Source organism: Oncorhynchus gorbuscha, linkage group LG09, assembly GCF_021184085.1.
Source record: "Oncorhynchus gorbuscha isolate QuinsamMale2020 ecotype Even-year linkage group LG09, OgorEven_v1.0, whole genome shotgun sequence".
NCBI lineage: Eukaryota > Metazoa > Chordata > Actinopteri > Salmoniformes > Salmonidae > Oncorhynchus > Oncorhynchus gorbuscha.
The window spans coordinates 20,885,975-20,904,604 of NC_060181.1; the positions used below are offsets into that span (position 1 = coordinate 20,885,975).

Sequence of the window (18,630 nt, forward strand, 5' to 3'; positions counted from 1 at the left end):
TGATCACACAACTTAACAGTGGTCCAGCTGCGACAAAACTAGGGCCTGTGGGCCCTGCCTTGTTGATAGTGCTGTTAGGAATGGAGAGCAGTGCTTTATTATAGACAGACTTCTCCCCATCCTCGCTACTGTTGTATCAATATGCTTTCACCATGACAGTTTACTCCACGCAGTTTAGTCTCCTCAACTTGTTCAATTTCCAAATGATTCATTACAAGATTTAGTTGAGGTTTAGGGTTTAGTGAATAATTTGTCCAAATACAATGCTTTTAGTTTAAATACTTAGGACTAACTTATTCATTTCTGTCCATTCTGAAACTAACAGCAGCTCTTTGTTAAGTGTTGCTGTCATTTCAGTCACTGTGGTAGCTGACGCGTATAGTGTTGAGTCATCCGCATACATAGACACATTGGCTTTACTCAAAGCCAATGGCATGTTGTTATAAAGTTTGAAAAAGTAAGGGGCCCAGACAGCTGCCCTGGGGAATTCCTGATTCTACCTGGATTTTGTTGGAGAGGCTTCCATTAAAGATCACTCTCAGTGTTATGTTAGACATGTAACTCTTTATCCACAATATAGCAGGGGTTATAAAGCCATAACACATACTTTTTTCCAGCAACAGACTATGATCAATAATGTCAACAGCCCGCACAATCTTTTTATTTGTAATTTTACCCCCTTTTCTCCCCTTTTTCATGGTATCCAATTGTTAGTAGTTACTATCTTGTCTCATCGCTACAACTCCCGTACGGGCTCGGGAGAGACGAAGGTTGAAAGCCATGCGTCCTCCGAAACACAACCCAACCAAGCCGCACTGCTTCTTAACACAGTGCGCATCCAACCCGGAAGCACCAATGTGTCGGAGGAAACACTGTGCACCTGGCGACCTGGTTTGTGCACACTGCGCCTGGCTCGCCACAGGAGTCGCTAGTGCGCAATGAGACAAGGATATCCCTACCGGCCAAGCCCTCCCTAACCCGGACGACACTACACCAATTGTGCGTCGCCCCACAGACCTCCCGGTCACGGCCAGTTGCGACAGAGCCTGGGCACAGCCCTAGACCACTGCGCCACCTGGGAGGCCTGCCCCTACAATCTTTTAATCATCAATTTCTCTCAGCCAATCATTAGTAATTTGTGTAAGTGCTGTGCTTGTTGAATGAACCAGTGTCCTTCCCTATAAGCGTGCTGAAAGTCTGTTGTCTATTTGTTTACTATAAAATAGCATTGTATCTCGTCAAAAAAGTTTACTAAGGGTTGGTAACAGGCTGATTGGTTGGCTATTTGAGACAGTTATGGGGGCTTTACTATTCTTAGATAGGGGAATAACTTTTGCTTCACTCCAGGCCTGAGGGCACACACTTTCTAGTAGGCTTAAATTGAAGATATGGCAAATAGGAGTGACAATATTGTACGCTGTTATCTTCAGTAATTTTCCATCCATGTTGTCAGACCCCGGTGGCTTGTCATCGTTGTTAGACAACAATCATTTTTTCACCTCTTCCACACTTACTTTACATAATTCAAAAGGACAATGCTTGTCTTTAATAATTTGGTCAGATATACTTGGATGTGTATGTAGTGACATCGTTTGTTGCTAGCATGTAATGCCTAAGGTTGCTAATCCTGCCAATGAAAAATTCACCGAAATATTTGGCAATATCAGTGGGTTTTGTGATGAATGAGCTATCTGATTCAATGAATGATGGAGCGGAGTTTGCATTTTTGCCCAAAATTTCATTTAAGGTGCTCCAAATCTTTTATACTATCATTCCTTATGTCTTTAGTCTGTTTAACAGTGTAGTTGCTTCTTCTTTTTATTCAGTTTAGTCACAAGATTTTTCCATTTGCAGTAAGTTTTTTTTGCCATATCTTTTGCCTCATCCCTCTTAACCATAACAGTTTTCAGATCTTGATAAATCCACGGGGATTTAACAGTTTTTACAGTCGTTTTCTTAATGAGTGCATGCTTATTAATAACTGGGATAAGCAGTTTCATAAATGTGTCAAATGCAGCGTCTGGTTTCTCGTCATTACACACCACGGACCAACAAGTATTCTTCACATCAACAACATCGGAATCACTACAAAAGTTATTGTATGACCCATTATACACAATATTAGGCCCAGCCTTTGGAACTTTGTTTTTTCTAGATATGGCTACTGTATTGTGATCACAACATCCGATGGATTTGGATACTGCTTTCAAACCCATTTCTGCAGCATTAGTACTGTTTGTAACTACCCTTGTAGGTTGATTGATAACCTGAACCAGGTTGCAGGCACTCAGTTTGAAGATTTCTCTTAAGTGGGCAACCTGTGAAAGCCAGTTATGTAAATCTCTATACTCTCTATTGATATCACATACATTGTCAAGCATTTCAACGTTATCCAGATACTGACTGTTTCCCCCTGCTGGTCTTATTAGGTCTATTGATATCACATACATTGTCAAGCATTTCACACGTTCCCTTTACATTACATTTAAGTCATTTAGCAGACGCTCTTATCCAGAGCGACTCTTGCATTCACCTTATGACATCCAGTGGAACAGTCACTTTACAATAGTGCATCTAAATCTTAAGGGGGGTGAGAGGGATTACCCTCCTAGGTATTCCTTAAAGAGGTGGGGTTTCAGGTGTCTCCGGAAGGTGGTGATTGACTCCGCTGTCCTGGCGTCGTGAGGGAGTTTGTTCCACCATTGGGGGCCAGAGCAGCGAACAGTTTTGACTGGGCTGGGCGGGAGCTGTACTTCCTCAGTGGTAGGGAGGCGAGCAGGCCAGAGGTGGATGAACGCAGTGCCCTTGTTTGGGTGTAGGGCCTGATCAGAGCCTGGAGGTACTGAGGTGCCGTTCCCCTCACAGCTCCATAGGCAAGCACCATGGTCTTGTAGCTCATTCTGGAAGCCAGTGGAAGAACGGAGGAGGACGTGAGAGAACTTGGGAAGGTTGAACACCAGACGGGCTGCGGCATTCTGGATGAGTTGAAGGGGTTTAATGGCACAGGCAGTCCCAGCCATTTAATGCAGACGGGAGATGACAAGTGCCTGGATTAGGACCTGCTCCTGTTTCGTACTCTGCGGATGTTGTAGAGCATGAACCTCTGTCCTTGTGTTGGTTGAGAACGACAGGGTGTGCTTGGAATTTGCGTGGTTGGCTTTAGCAGCAGAGACAGAGGAGGAAAATGTTGCCAGGTCCGCAGGGAGGTCCTCCATTTCCGTTGCCCGTCCTGTTCTGTGAGCTTGAGTCATCGAGCCACGGAGCGGGAGGGGAGGACCGAGCCGGCCTGGAGGATAGGGGACATAGAGAGTCAAAGGATGCAGAGAGGGAGGAGAGGAGGGTTGAGGAGGCAGAATCAGGAGATAGGTTGGAGAAGGTTTGAGCGGAGGGAAGAGATGATAGGATGGAAGAGGAGAGAGTAGGGGGAGAGAGAGCGAAGGTTGGGACTGTCCATCCGAGTAGGGGCAGTGTGGGAGGTGTTGGATGAGAGCGAGAGGGAAAAGGATACAAGGTAGTGGTCGGAGACTTGGAGGGGAGTTGCAATGAGGTTAGTGGAAGAACAGCATCTAGTAAAGATGAGGTCGAGCGTATTGCCTGCCTTGTGAGTAGGGGGAAGGTGAGAGGGTGAGGTCAAAAGAGGAGAGGAGTGGAAAGAAGGAGGCAGAGAGGAAAGAGTCAAAGGTAGACGTGGGGAGGTTAAAGTCGCCCAGAACTGTGAGAGGTGAGCCGTCCTCAGGAAAGGAGCTTATCAAGGCATCAAGCTCATTGATGAACTCTCCGAGGGAACCTGGAGGGCGATAAATGATAAGGATGTTAAGCTTGAAAGGGCTGGTAACTGTGACAGCATGGAATTCAAAGGAGGCGATAGACAGATGGGTAAAGAAAGAGAGAATGACCACTTGGGAGAGATGAGGATCCCGGTGCCACCACCCCGCTGACCAGAAGCTCTCGGGGTGTGCGAGAACACGTGGGCGGACGAAGAGAGAGCAGTAGGAGTAGCAGTGTTGTCTGTGGTGATCCATTTAATAACTGGAGGGAGGCATCAGATTTGCTGTTAAGATTGGCAGTTCCAGAGGCTACCAGAGACCTGGAACCCACACTCACCTGCATAGACAGGAACTTTGTTTTTGGTCTGTGCAGATATGGCTACAGAAGAAGCTACGCTAATGCAAAGGAGATAACACTAACTGGTATTGTGATCACACATCCACCCCGCTGAGAGACCTGGAACTCCCGTGGGTCGTGGAGGAGGCGGCTGCTGGGACGACCTGGTGGCGTGCGCGCTGGGACCACCAGGTGTGGAAATTTGTATGGTCTGTGCAGAGAGGAGAGAACAGGGATAAACAGACACATGGCCTCTCGAATGTTCAGAAAGTTAAGCTACGTAGCAAGAATCTTATTGACTAAAATGATTAAAATGATACAGTACTGCTGAAGTAGGCTAGCTGGCAGTGGGTGCGTTGTTGACACTTGTTGAGTGTAATAGTTTCTGCAGTGTTGCTATTCGGGGCTAGCTGGCTAGCTGCAGTGTTGTTTACAAAAAGAACCATTTCTGAAAATCAGACATTATCTTTGATACAAAGACGGCTGTAGCTTGTAACTCAAACAAATCAAACCGTTGTACTGTAATGAAATGAAGTGAAAATGTGATACTACCTGTGAATGCAGGGTTGTTGAGTTCTATTCAGGCACTAGTTACAGTTGGCTGAAGAGTCTCATCGTTAAGGACGACAAATAGCTGGCTAAACCTGGTAAATTAAGATAATCACAAGACTACAACTCTAAACCTAAACAACACAATTATCTTGGATAAATCAAGACAGCAAAGACAGCTAATATAGCTAACACTACACTAATCAAGTCGTTCAGTTGAGTGTATAGTTTCTCAGTGCAGCTAATCAGTGGACGTCAAGCTGGCTATTTCAAATACATAATTACGCAATTATCTTTGATACAAAGACGGCTATGTAGCTAGCTGAGAAGAAATTGCTGATTAGACAAATCAAACCGTTGTGCTATAATGAAATATAATGAAATGTAATGAAAAAGTCAGCTTCCGATGCACCAGAACCCGGCTTTATGTGAGGCAGATGAACCTGTAGCCATATTACTTCAACAGTATTTAACATGAGATCCTCACAGGAATGTGGTCCTGAATACAAAGTATTTTCTATAGATCTTATAACCATGTATTGCTACCACTGTATCATAAAAGGTATTATCTAAGTGAATTTCAGAGATTGTCAGAATATGAATGTCATCTGTTACTAGCCATTGATTTCATGAACCTTGTTTCTTATGGTAATGTGGGCTATTTTTAACACTTTTCTGGAATGCTTGATTGTTTTCTTGCTTTACTGGGAAGCTTAACAGAGGTAAACATGCTCTGGTTATTTTTATTAGTGCAGGATGAGTTGTACACAGTGGACTTCCTAGTAGGGCACACCACCTCAGTGCTAACAGTGTTACACTGGTTCATATGCATATGATTACTGCGTACAATAGCTGTAGGATCAATAGAGGCATTCAGGGCAGTTAGAGGGACATAAATTAGGTTACTAACATAGTGTCTTCCAACGCCCCTGGTATAATGTGCATTTTCTGAAGCATTAGGACAACTCAACGACACAATGGTAGGGATGAAATGAGCTGGGCTTGGGTCATTGATAAGTCATTGTCTCAATTATAATTCTGTGATACAAGCTTTGTTTTCAGAAGGTATCAAAATTGTCAATGAATGTTACACCCACATCGCTGAAGTATTCTGGTAGTCAGTTATGGAGGGATAAAAGTCTGTTGAACCGTTCAATGCCACGATTTAGGGAGGGCAGAGGGACAGATATTATGGGGTGTTTGTTGGTGTCAATTAGAGACCCAATCAGTTCTTTAAAATCCGTCTTCAGCTGTTCTGAGCTGACTCCACATGAACCATGACAGTATCAGCCCCCGGTGACTGACTCACAGCCTCGGGAAGCAACCTGGTGATATCTTGAACTTTTGCCCTAGTTACAGATATATGCCTCACCATCGAACTCCCTATCACAATCACCGGAATGATCCGGCCTCTGCTGTGTCTCAAGACAAATTGCGAGGCCAGAGCCACAGAACTCACCTGAGAAGAGGGCTGCTGAGACACCGGCTGTGTGCAGGCCACAACAGCCATAGGGACAGAGCTCTGATCCAGAGAGCGCTCGGTTGTTGGTATCCAGGTACTATAATAAGGACCTAGGTTTTTTCCTGTTAATGTCACATGGTCAAAACGTAACTCCAGGCTCTAGAGATAAGCTGTACACTCTTAGAAAAAAAAGGTGCTATCTAGAACCTAAAAGGGTTCTTTGGCTGTCCCCCTTTTTGATTCCAGCTAGAACCTATCCACAGAGGTTTCTACATGGAACCCCAAAAGGTTCTACCTGGAACCAAAATGGGTTCTAGCTGGAACCAAAAAGGGTTTTCTCATGGGGACAGCCGGAGAACCCTCTTAGAACCCTTTTTTCTAAGAGTGTACACATCAAACAAACATAAGACCACACCTGCTGTAGCCTTCTATGTGGGCCCATATTACTGTGTAAGAAATACACTGAGTATACCAAACGTTAGGAACACCTTCCTAAAATTGAGCTGCATATCCCGACTTTTGCCCTCAGAACTGCCCCAATTCGTCGGGGCATGGACTCTACAAGGTGTCGAAAGCGTTCCACAAGGATGTTGGCCCATGTTGACTCCAATGCTTCCCAGAGTTGTGTCAAGTTGGCTGGATGTCCTTTGGGTGGTGGGCCATTCTTGATACACATGGGAAACAGTTGAGTGTGAAAAACCCAGCAGCGTTGCAGTTAATGACACAAATCGGTGTGCCTGGCTCCTACTACCATACCCCATTCAAAGGCACTTAAAACTTTTTTATTTCCCATTCACCCTCTGAATTGCACACATACACGATCCATGTCTCTACTATCTCAATGATTAAAAATCCTTCTTTAACCTCTAGCGACGAGCAATCCTGTATCCGGGAGCGTAATCATAGCCTCAAGCGCATTACCATAACGCAACGTTTCCTATTCATGAAAATCGCAAATGAAATTAAATAAATATATTGAAACACAAGCTTAGCCTTTTGTTAACAATACTGTCATCTCAGATTTTCAAAATATGCATTACAGCCAACGCTAGACAAGCATTTGTGTAAGTTTAGCATGGCATAATGCTATGCTAGGCTGTGCTGGCAGCAGGCAACATTTTCACAAAAATAAGAAAAGCGACCAAATTAAATCATTTACCTTTGAAAAACTTCAGATGCTTTCACTCAGGAGACTCCCAGTTAGATAGCAAATGTTCCTTTTTTCCCCAAATAATATTTTTGGAGGCGAAAAACGTCATGTTTGTTCATCCTGCTTGGCTGAGAAATCGACCGAAAATCAACCAAACTTTTTTCAAATTTTGCTCCATAATATCGACACAAAGACGGCAAACGTTGTTTAGGATCCATCCTCAAAGTGTTTTTAACATATGTATTCAATAATATATCCGTGGAGGCAGTTGGTTTCTCATAAGAAACTATTGGAAAAATGGCTACCTCAGTATTTTACGCAACGTTTTCTCCGGGAGACACCATGCGTCCACTCGCCCTATATGGTCTCTTACAGCCATTCTCCAATGGAAATGCCTAAAAAGACGTCACAATGCTGCAGACACCTTGGAGAAAACGTGGAAAACGTAAGCTGACTCCTAGCTCCTTCACAGCCATATAAGGAGTCATTGGCATGAGGCTGTTTCAAAAAATGTGGCACTTCCTGATTGGATCTTTATCTGGGTTTCGCCTGTAACATCAGTTCTGTGTCACTCACAGACAATATCTTTGCAGTTTTGGAAACGTCAAAGTGTTTTCTTTTCAAAGCTGTCAATTATATGCATAGTTGAGCATCTTTTCGTGACAAAATATCTTGTTTAAAACGGGAACGTTTTTCATCCAAAAATTCAAATAGCGCCCCCTTATATCCAAGAAGTTAACCTGTCTCCCCCTTCATCTACACTGATTGAAGTGGATTTAACAATTACATCAATAAAGTCATAGCTTTCACTTGGATTCACCTGGTCAGTCATGGAAAGAGCTTAATGTTTTGTATAGTCAGTGTATGTACAAACCAACAATCATATGCCTTCATCTAACTCTCCTTGTATACATACAGAAAAGCGTATACTTTCAAAAGGAGAGTACTATATCTCGGAAATAGAAATAGAGAATATAAATAAATAAAATAAATAAGAAATAGAGGTCCACCCATTATGGCTCATTGACTGTAATGGGGACCCTCTCTTGTACCTCTATATCTATGGTGACTCTGAGGTGTGGATAAAGCGAGTTGTGTACTGTTCCTCTCTCTGTGTATGACAAATGAGTTGCAGGTCTATCTGGGGTGTTGTATTGGGCACAGCAGGGTACATGCACACACACACACACACACACACAACGGGGTGCCTCAGGTGGTTTGTGGCTGCGAGATACAGATTCCCTCAACCCTCCCTCTCCTCCCTGTCCTGATTAAGGTCTGTCCCAAATGGCTCACCTATTCTGTACATAGTGCACAGAATAGGGTGGCTCTAGTCAAAGTAGTGTACTATATAGAGAATAGGGTGCCATTTGGGACTCAGCCTAAGTTGCTGTCATTTAATGAAAACTCTAGTCTTCAAAGGACCCACTGGACGTTTGTCAACGTGAGGGCACACACTGAATTTCCCCACTTTCATCTTGACATGGCTTTAAAACAGCGCCTGGGTGCACACACGTTTTAGGGAGGATGCTCTTACGTCAGTTTACCTGCCTTGTGTTAATATTAATAATGCTCTTTTCAAAAATAGGGCTTTAAAAAAATCTGTGATAGAAACTAAACGGTAAAGGAAAATGATGAAACATAAATGGCTAAATCTCCTTTCATCTATAGTTTTATAACCAGTGCTTTGCTCTGCATTGAAAAGACCCTTGAAACAGATTTGACATCTCACTCCCCTGACAGTGTATTCAATAATAATAATAATAATATATGCCATTTAGCAGACGCTTTTATCCAAAGCGACTTACAGTCATGTGTGCATACATTCTACGTATGGGTGGTCCCGGGAATCGAACCCACTACCCTGGCGTTACAAGCGCCATGCTCTACCAACTGAGCTACAGAAGGACCACAATTCAACTTCAGTAACAGTCAGATTTGATGTGGGAAAGATCATTCACATTTGTATTAATATTTATTATGGATCCCCATTAGTTCCTGACAAGGCAGCAGCTACTTTTCCTGGGTTCCAAAATAATTAAGTCATATACCATTTTTTAAAGATTACAGTACATTTCACAACAGATCTCACAACACATTAAGTATGTGCCCTCATGCCACTACTCAACTCTCACATACGGTATCTACAACACAAAAGCATCATGACATGGTTTCAGGTTTTAGTTTAGTATCTCAGTTTCCTCTCCCTGACGCCGTGTACACATCACACACACACGCACTCACAGTCTCTCACACACACACCCACACAGACACACAGACAAACTCAAGCACACAGGCACATACATTTACATTTGACATTTTAGTCATTTAGCAGATGCTCTTATCCAGAGCGACTTACACTCACACACTCCCATCCCCTGGTCCATGTCAGGCTTCTCTGTCATCCGGAAACATTGAGGGGGAAGATGATGAATGTCCTGGATCAATACTATAGAGAGCTTCAGGAAACACATGTAGAGAGGAAGAGATGTAAACCATAGGGGACTATTAAACCTTGTACCAGTCACTTAGCTCTCTGTCTGCGCCCCAAATGGCACCATAGGCCCTATATTGACATCCACCCTATGGTCCCTCGTCAAAAGTAGTGCTGTATCCTCAGAGCAGTGGCGGTCGGTGCCGTTTAAGATTAGGGAGGATGCTTTGTTTTATGAGTATGACCTTATTTTTATTACAGCATATTGGATGACTGTCATTCATATTCCATTCACCCAGCTCAATGTAACATCAATAAGTTTAGGCATGATTAGGTATGATACTCATATTTCCCCTATACCCATCATGAGGTTGCTTCAACCTAGCCTATTAACGAAAGTTTATAATGTAGGTGCACAGGTTGAGAGAATTTTGAGTAATCAAGGTGACAGACAGTGACATAGTCAATGCTTGCACAGTCTTGCCTACATCTGTCTGATATAGGGTGTAATCAGAAAGCAGTTTAGCAGTTAAACCCAGTAGCAAGAAATGTATCAAACCAAAAGCTTACCTTGACTTGGAAAAGTTCCAGTGTTGGATAACCATAGCCAGCTTGCTAACATAGCATCCATCTCTGTTTGAGCTGGGTGTTTGAGTAGGCTAAACTAGCTAGCTGCATTCGCTAACTAAGTGAAAGTAAAACCATATGTAGCTAGCGCTCCCTCTCTCTCTTGCTTCTCCTTGGTTTTGGAAGAAAGTAATTTGTTCAAAATTGTTCAACTATTGTCTTTCTCTCTCTTTGAGTCAACTGCTCCCCACATTGTATGCACTGCAATGCTAGCTTGCTGTAGCTTATGCTTTCAATACTACATTAATTATCTGACCCTTTGATTGTGTGGACATAATGTTAGTTCATGCTGCAAGAGCTCTGATAGGTTGGAGAATGTCCTCCGGAAACTGTCATAATTACTGTGTAAGTCTATGGAAGCGGGTGAGAACCATGAGCCTCGTCGGTTTTGTATTGAAGTCAATGAAGAGGACAGAAGAGGACAGAAGAGAAACCCTTATGGAATGTCCTCATTGAACCCTGAGGTCTCAACCTTTAAGTGTCTAAATTGCATATATAAAATTCCTGGTATAACGGCAGTCGCTAGTAAAAAAACAAGTGGCAAAACCGTTGACCATTATGATAAAATGACTGCTTAAAAATTAAATAAAGGCCCACTCTGTAGATTGAAAGAGTTTGGTTTCCCAACAAGCCATTTATAAGTGATATTCTTCAAGAATCTATGGATAAATCAGTAATTTAAACAGTCAAAAACGGCTATAAATATCACAGAGTGGACCTTTCAGTGAGTGTTAATTAGTCATCAGCGATCATGTGTCAATCTCTTGTTTATATGGCTGTTAAATCAAGTGATTGTTTCTCTGTGGTGTATTTCTTATTACCAGCTGTCACATAGCAGGCAGGCTCTGTGTGAGGTGCTGAAATGTGAAAAGAAAATACGTTCCATTTTGGGTAAGAGAGCTCGAGGTTAGGAAGGTGCTAAGTGAGGTAAGAGTGGAAGAGGGATGCAAAAATACAGGGGGGGATATGAAAATGAGAGGGGAAGAGAGAAAAAACAGTATGACAGAATGAGGTTTATCCCCTACTCCTGCCATATGTTTTGTATAGGAGAAGGGGAAAGGTAGAGAGAGAGATATGATGCTCATATCTTCTGAACCTGAAGCATGTCTATCGAAGCAGTGATGCTGGCCTAATAAAGAATAGAGAAAGATATAGAAAATATAGAGACAGAGAGAGATAGATGGAGTGATGCTCCCAGGGCTCTGGTGCTATTTAGAGGGAGGTGAATGAGTTGAGAGAGAGAGAAAGAGAGAGAGAGAGGAAGGATATTCTCCCCAGATGACAGAGCAGTACTGTTATCTCCCAGGCATGCCACCAGCCCCCCCACCACCACCCACCCCTTCTTCCGCCCCACCTCCTGTCAGCCATCTGTACAGTAATTAACCTCCATAGAGGTTTCAGCACTCAAAGAATGGCCCGCAATTACACAGAACAATGTCGTGTGTAATTGCGGGATATTCTTTGGGTTCTGAAATCAGTAGTTTTTGATAAAAACTTAATTTGATGTGATGTCGGAGCTCCAGTCCGCCCACACTAGTCGCCGCTCAACTCCATCGTATCGTAATTGGCTAATGGAATCCATGAGTTTGATGTGTTTGATCCCTTTCCATTTATTGAATTTCAGCCAGTAGTAGTAATACTCTAGTAATAGGTAATGTGGGGAATGGCTCCCTATATCGGGCCTTCTGCCGGTGAGGTGAGATGGTGTGTGTGTGTGTTTTAGAAACACACACACACACCACAAACACATTTTGTTCTTCTCTCCTCGTGGGGACCTAAAATACATTTCCATTCCAAACCTATTTTCTCTCAACTTTACCCTAACCTTACCCTAACCCTAACCTTACCCTAACCCTAACCTTACCCTAACCCTAACCTTACCCTAAACCTAACCTTACCCTAACCCTAACCTTACCCTAACCCTAACCTTACCCTAACCCTAACCTTACCCTAACCCTAAACCTTACCCTAACCCTAACCTTACCCTAACCCTAACCTTACCCTAACCCTAACCTTACCCTAACCCTAACCTTACCCTAACCCTAAACCTGACCACTATCCCCTTGCCCTAACCCATATTGTTACCCTAACCCTAAACCTGATCACTTTCCCCTTTACCCTAACCCATATTGTTACCCTAACCCTAAACCTGACCACTATCCCCTTACCCTAACCCATATTGTTACCCTAACCTTACCCTAAACCTGACCACTATCCCCTTACCCTAACCCTAAACCTGACCACTATCCCCTTACCCTAACCCATATTGTTACACTCACCTTACCCTAACCCTGACCACTATCCCCTTACCCTAACCCTAAACCTGACCACTATCCCCTTACCCTAACCCATATTGTTACCCTAACCCTAAAATTACCCTAACCCTAAACCTGACCACTATCCCCTTACCCTAACCCATATTGTTACCCTAACCCTACCCTAACCCGTATTGTTACCCTAACCCTAACCTTACCCTAACCCATATTGTTACCCTAACCCTAATTGTAACCCTAATCCTAAACCTAACCCCTAAACTTAAAATAGCCTTTCCCACATCATGATGGGGATGTGGGAAATGTCCCAATGATGGATAATTGTTCTTGTTTTACTATCCTTGTAGGGACCTGTAACGGTTTTCTAGGTGTGAAGGAGAGTCGGACCAAAATGCAGCGTGTAGATTTTGATCCATGTTTATTCAACTAACGTAACACGAATCTAAATACAAACACTACACGTAACAAAAACCGAAACAGCCTAATACTGGTGCACATACACACAGACCAAGGACATCAAGACACTAAGGACAATCACCCACAAAACACACAAAGAATATGGCTGCCTAAATATGGTTCCCAATCAGAGACAACGATAAACACCTGCCTGTGATTGAGAACCACTCCAGACAGCCATAGACTTTGCTAGATACCTCCACTAAGCCACACACCCAATAACTAACAAAACCCCAAGACAAAACACACCACAATAAACCCATGTCACACCCCGGCCTGACCAAATAAATAAAGACAAACACAAAATACTTCGACCAGGGCGTGACAGGACCTTTGGGAATTTTAGGTCCCCACAAGGATAGAAGAACCAACCAACCCACACACACACTCCAAACAAATTCTTAGACACCCAAGAGTATCCCAGTATTATCCCACATAAATCATAAATTAGTTAGAACTCATATTTCAACTATTATGCATTATATGTACATAGATGCATATATTATGACTCCTTCACAGACATATTCCTATTGCTTTTCTCTTCTATTGAAATGTGCTGCCAAGCAAGCCAAGTCTGGAGTGGGCCTGCATCCCAAATGGCCAGAGCCTATGGGTTTCCCTATGGGCCCTCGTCAGAAGTAGTGCACTATATACGGAATAGGGTGCCATTTGGGTGGCAGAATGAGAGTAGAGAGAGTCTGATTGGACGTGTGGAGGATCGATGGTGCTCCTCCTGGATCAAATGACTCTGGCTGCTCCCTGGCTGTCTGCCCATCTCCATTACTCCCAGAAACGCTCCCTCTTGGTGTATGGTGGGGGAGGGGTGGTTGGGGTTGGGGCAGTGGATGGTGATGGTGGGGAGGGGGGTGGATGTCTGGCTAGTCGTTACAAAGAGGGAGAAAACAGCCCTGCATGAACCCTGTTACCTTATCAATCAGGGAAGGAGGGAGGGAGGGAGAGAAGGAAGTAGGAAATTATGGACTGAGTGAAAGAGGCAAGAAGAAAATGACAGAGGGAGGAAGGGAGGTAAAGAAGGAATGAGGTAGGTAAGGATAGGAGAGAGGGAGGGAAGTAGGAAATTATGAACTGATTGAAAGAGGGAAGGAGAAATGACAGGGAGGGAGGGAGAAATTACAGGGAGGGAGGGAGGGAGGGATGGGAGGAGGGAGCTAGGGAGAGAAGGAGGGAGCTAGGAAGGGATAGGAGGAAGGGATGAAGGAAGCTAGGGAGGGATAGGAGGAAAGGATGAAGTGAGGGATAAGAGAGGGAAAGAGGGAGGGTGAGAGAATTCCCACAGCACTCCTCCTCACAACCCCCCCCACCTTCACTTTTCCCCCAATGACTTTTCTGATATCTACTTTATTGAGGAAAATTGTACTTAATAGGACTGAATAAGAGTGTCTGCTAAATGACTAAAATGTCAAATGGGAGATATGGAACCCTTCAGAGAAATCATTAGTGTGAGATGTCTGGATATAATTAAGATGGTTCCGTTTTAATGAATCTCATTCAATCAGCTCGACAGAATGATCATGATATGCTCCAGTTTGTGTCTCTGTATTTAAGCTGGTTGAATTTAAGCATCATCGCTCACATGTTGATTTTGTGTGTGGACCTCTTGTTCATCTTTCAATCACCCATGTGGGTACAGTATATGCTCATAAAAACCAATGTGGAGATGGGAGAGGCGGGACTTGCAACCAAGTTCTATTTTAGCGCCTGGCTACGCAGACGCTCATTGACGCTCGCAGTGTGGTCAGCATGTTAGCCCCTTTTGTTATTGGCAACATTGACATATAGGCCTACTATGACTGGATCAGCACAATCACAATGGTCCTTTTAATTCTCTACATGGACTATCATGACTATGGATGTGTCCCAAATAGCATGGCTATATAGTGCACTACATTTGACCAGAGCCCTATGTAGGGAATAGGGTTCCATTTGGGATGCCGACGTTGTTGCATGTAGGTCATATGCTTTATTTACCCCATGCCACCACTAAGCTCCCGCTGGCAGCTCTATTGGGCATCTACCCAGGCTGGTCAGCGCAGCACCTGCCCACCCGTACCCATCTGGTGATGGCCTGCCTGTGTCTCCAACCCAAGCAGCTGATCCCCCGATAATAAACCCACTCTGACCATCTGAATGACAGTAGGAAAAGACAGACAGCCTGCCAGCCAGACAACACAGACAGACTGTCGGGTGAATCAGAGCCCCTCTCCTCCCCACTCCCTCTCCTCTCCCTTTTGACATGATGCCATGACAAAGACAGACATGCCCAGCCTAGAGACAGTCCACCACGGAGGGATTGAGGCAGTGAGGGAGAGCGAGGACGAGGGAGGGAGAGCGGGAGGGATAGAGGGAGAGCGAGGGATAAAGGAAGGGAGAGAGCGAACCATGGCCCGTGAGCCTCTATATACCCCTCCCCCCCATCCCTCCACTCCTCCACCCCTCTGCATGTTCCTGGTCCCTTAAATGAGGCTGAGGTGTTGAATCCCTCAGGGAAGATCCAGCAGCTATCATCATCACCTCTCTGATTCTGCCAGGACAGGCGCATTATAATGAAGGCTAACGGAACAGAAGGGAAATGAGAGAAATAGGGGATGTCAAGAGAGTAATCATTAACTTTGGACTAGTGATTTGTGTTATTAAGTAGTTTAGTTAGAAGACGAGGTGTCTAAGCTACAGAGGAATTTTGCCTCTCAAATTGAAACAGAAATGAGAAAATGAATAGATGGCGTCCATGTTAGTTAGTATGTCATGCAGATTAAGGCTGAGTTCCAGGCTGGCTGCGTTGCAGGTGCATGCCAGATCTGAGTTCCAGGCTGGCTGCATTGCAGGTTCATGCCAGATCTGAGTTCCAGGCTGGCTGTATTGCAGGTGCATGCCAGATCTGAGTTCCAGGCTGGCTGCATTGCAGGTGCATGCCAGATCTGAGTTCCAGGCTGGCTGCATTGCAGGTGCATGCCAGATCTGAGTTCCAGGCTGGCTGCATTGCAGGTGCATGACAGATCTGAGTTCCAGGCTGGCTGCATTGCAGGTGCATGCCAGATCTGAGTTCCAGGCTGGCTGCATTGCAGGTGCATGCCAGATCTGAGTTCCAGGCTGGCTGCATTGCAGGTGCATGCCAGATCTCCCAACACACGGATACATGTTTATCGTATCAGCTGCATATGATATAGCAGTCTGACAGTGAAGTTGGCCTGGAAGTCGTCCTAAGAATTCTCTTTGCATCTCAGCACCAGAGAAATGGTCTATGATAAATATGCAACTAGCCAGTAATGATATAGAATAATACTCTGTACCGGCACCACCCTTATTGTTGTTTATTATTTTCTACTGCTGCTCTTTAATTACTTGTTACTTTTATCTCTTATTCTTATCCCTATTTTTTTAACTGGTTAGGGGCTCATAAGTAAGCATTTTACTGTAATTACCTGTGACTAATGAAATTGGATTTGATTTGATACTGGGAGGGAATAGATCAGAGGGAGGGGTTGACCAGAGAGAGGGAGGGGGTTGACCAGAGAGAGGGAGGGGGTGACCAGAGAAAGGGAGGGGGTTGACCTGAGAGAGGGAGGGGGTTGACCAGAGAGAGGGAGGGGGTTGACCAGAGAGAGGGAGGGGGTTGACCAGAGAGCGGGAGGGGGTTGACCAGAGAGAGGGAGGGGGTTGACCAGAGAGAGAGGGAGGGGATGACCAGAGAGAGAGGGAGGGGGATGACCAGAGAGAGAGGGAGGGGATGACCAAAGAGAGAGGGAGGGGGATGACCAGAGAGAGAGGGAGGGGGATGACCAGAGAGAGAGGGAGGGGTTGACCAGAGAGAGAGGGAGGGGGTTGACCAGAGAGAGAGGGAGGGGGATGACCAGAGAGAGAGGGAGGGGGATGACCAGAGAGCGGGAGGGGGTTGACTAGAGAGAGAGGGAGGGGGATGACCAGAGAGAGAGGGAGGGGGATGACCAGAGAGAGAGGGAGGGGGATGACCAGAGAGCGGGAGGGGGTTGACCAGAGAGAGAGGGAGGGGGATGACCAGAGAGCGGGAGGGGGTTGACCAGAGAGAGAGGGAGGGGGATGACCAGAGAGAGAGGGAGGGGGATGACCAGAGAGAGAGGGAGGGGATGACTAGAGAGCGGGAGGGGGTTGACCAGAGAGAGAGGGAGGGGGATGACCAGAGAGAGAGGGAGGGGGATGGCCAGAGAGAGAGGGAGGGGGATGACCAGAGAGCGGGAGGGGGTTGACCAGAGAGAGAGGGAGGGGGATGACCAGAGAGCGGGAGGGGGTTGACCAGAGAGAGAGGGAGGGGGATGACCAGAGAGCGGGAGGGGGTTGACCAGAGAGAGAGGGAGGGGGATGACCAGAGAGAGAGGGAGGGGGATGACCAGAGAGAGAGGGAGGGGATGACCAGAGAGAGAGGGAGGGGGATGACTAGAGAGCGGGAGGGGGTTGACCAGAGAGAGAGGGAGGGGATGACCAGAGAGAGAGGGAGGGGGATGGCCAGAGAGAGAGGGAGGGGGATGACCAGAGAGCGGGAGGGGGTTGACCAGAGAGAGAGGGAGGGGGATGACCAGAGAGCGGGAGGGGGTTGACCAGAGAGAGAGGGAGGGGGATGACCAGAGAGAGAGGGAGGGGGATGACCAGAGAGAGAGGGAGGGGGATGACCAGAGAGAGCGGGAGGGGTTGACCAGAGAGAGAGGGAGGGGGATGACCAGAGAGCGGGAGGGGGATGACCAGAGAGAGGGAGGGGGTTGACCAGAGAGAGAGGGAGGGGGATGACCAGAGAGCGGGAGGGGGTTGACCAGAGAGAGAGGGAGGGGGATGACAAGAGAGCGGGAGGGGGTTGACCAGAGAGAGGGAGGGAGGGAGGGAGGGAGGGAGGGAGGGAGGGAGGGAGGGAGGGAGGGAGGGAGGGAGGGAGGGAGGGAGGGAGGGAGGGAGTGGACCAGAGAGAGTGGACCAGGGGATGGAGTGGACCAGAGGGAGTGGACCAGGGGAGGGAGTGGACCAGGGGAGGGAGTGGACCAGAGGGAGGGAGTGGACCAGGGGGAGGGATGGAGGGAGGGCGTGGACCAGGGGGAGGGATGGAGGGAGGGCGTGGACCAGAGAGAGTGGGAGTGGACCAGAGAGTGGGAGTGGACCAGAGGGATGGAGTGAGTGGAGCACAGTTAGAGAGAGAGTGGACCAGAGGGATGGAGTGAGTGGAGCACAGTTAGAGAGAGAGTGGACCAGAGTGGGAGAGGGAGTGGACCAGAGAGATCAGAGGGAGTGGAGGGAGTGGAGGGAGGGAGGGAGGGAGTAGACCAGGGATAGAGAGGGAGTTGACCAGGGACAGAGAGGGGGTGGACCAGTGACAGAGAGGGGGTGGACCAGTGACAGAGAGGGAGTGGAGTTTTTTGGGGACAGTTCCATTTTTTGACCGGAGTCAAAGATGTTATGAAAGTGGACCTCTCACACAGTTTACATTCCTTTTCCTGTGTGATGTGGATTTGTGGATGTGAGCTGGTGAGTGTGCTCATGTTCTCTGATGTATAGGCTCTTAGGTTGGAGAAGAACTATAGAGTTTGTGAAAGCACCC

General features: G+C 46.1%; 1 protein-coding gene across 1 annotated transcript in view; it reads left to right on the forward strand.

Annotated features, from left to right (window-relative positions):
• Window positions 1–18,630, forward strand: part of gabbr2 (gamma-aminobutyric acid (GABA) B receptor, 2) — a 443,839-nt gene that overhangs the window by 327,690 nt on the left and 97,519 nt on the right. The gene's annotated exons all lie outside the window — the stretch shown is intronic.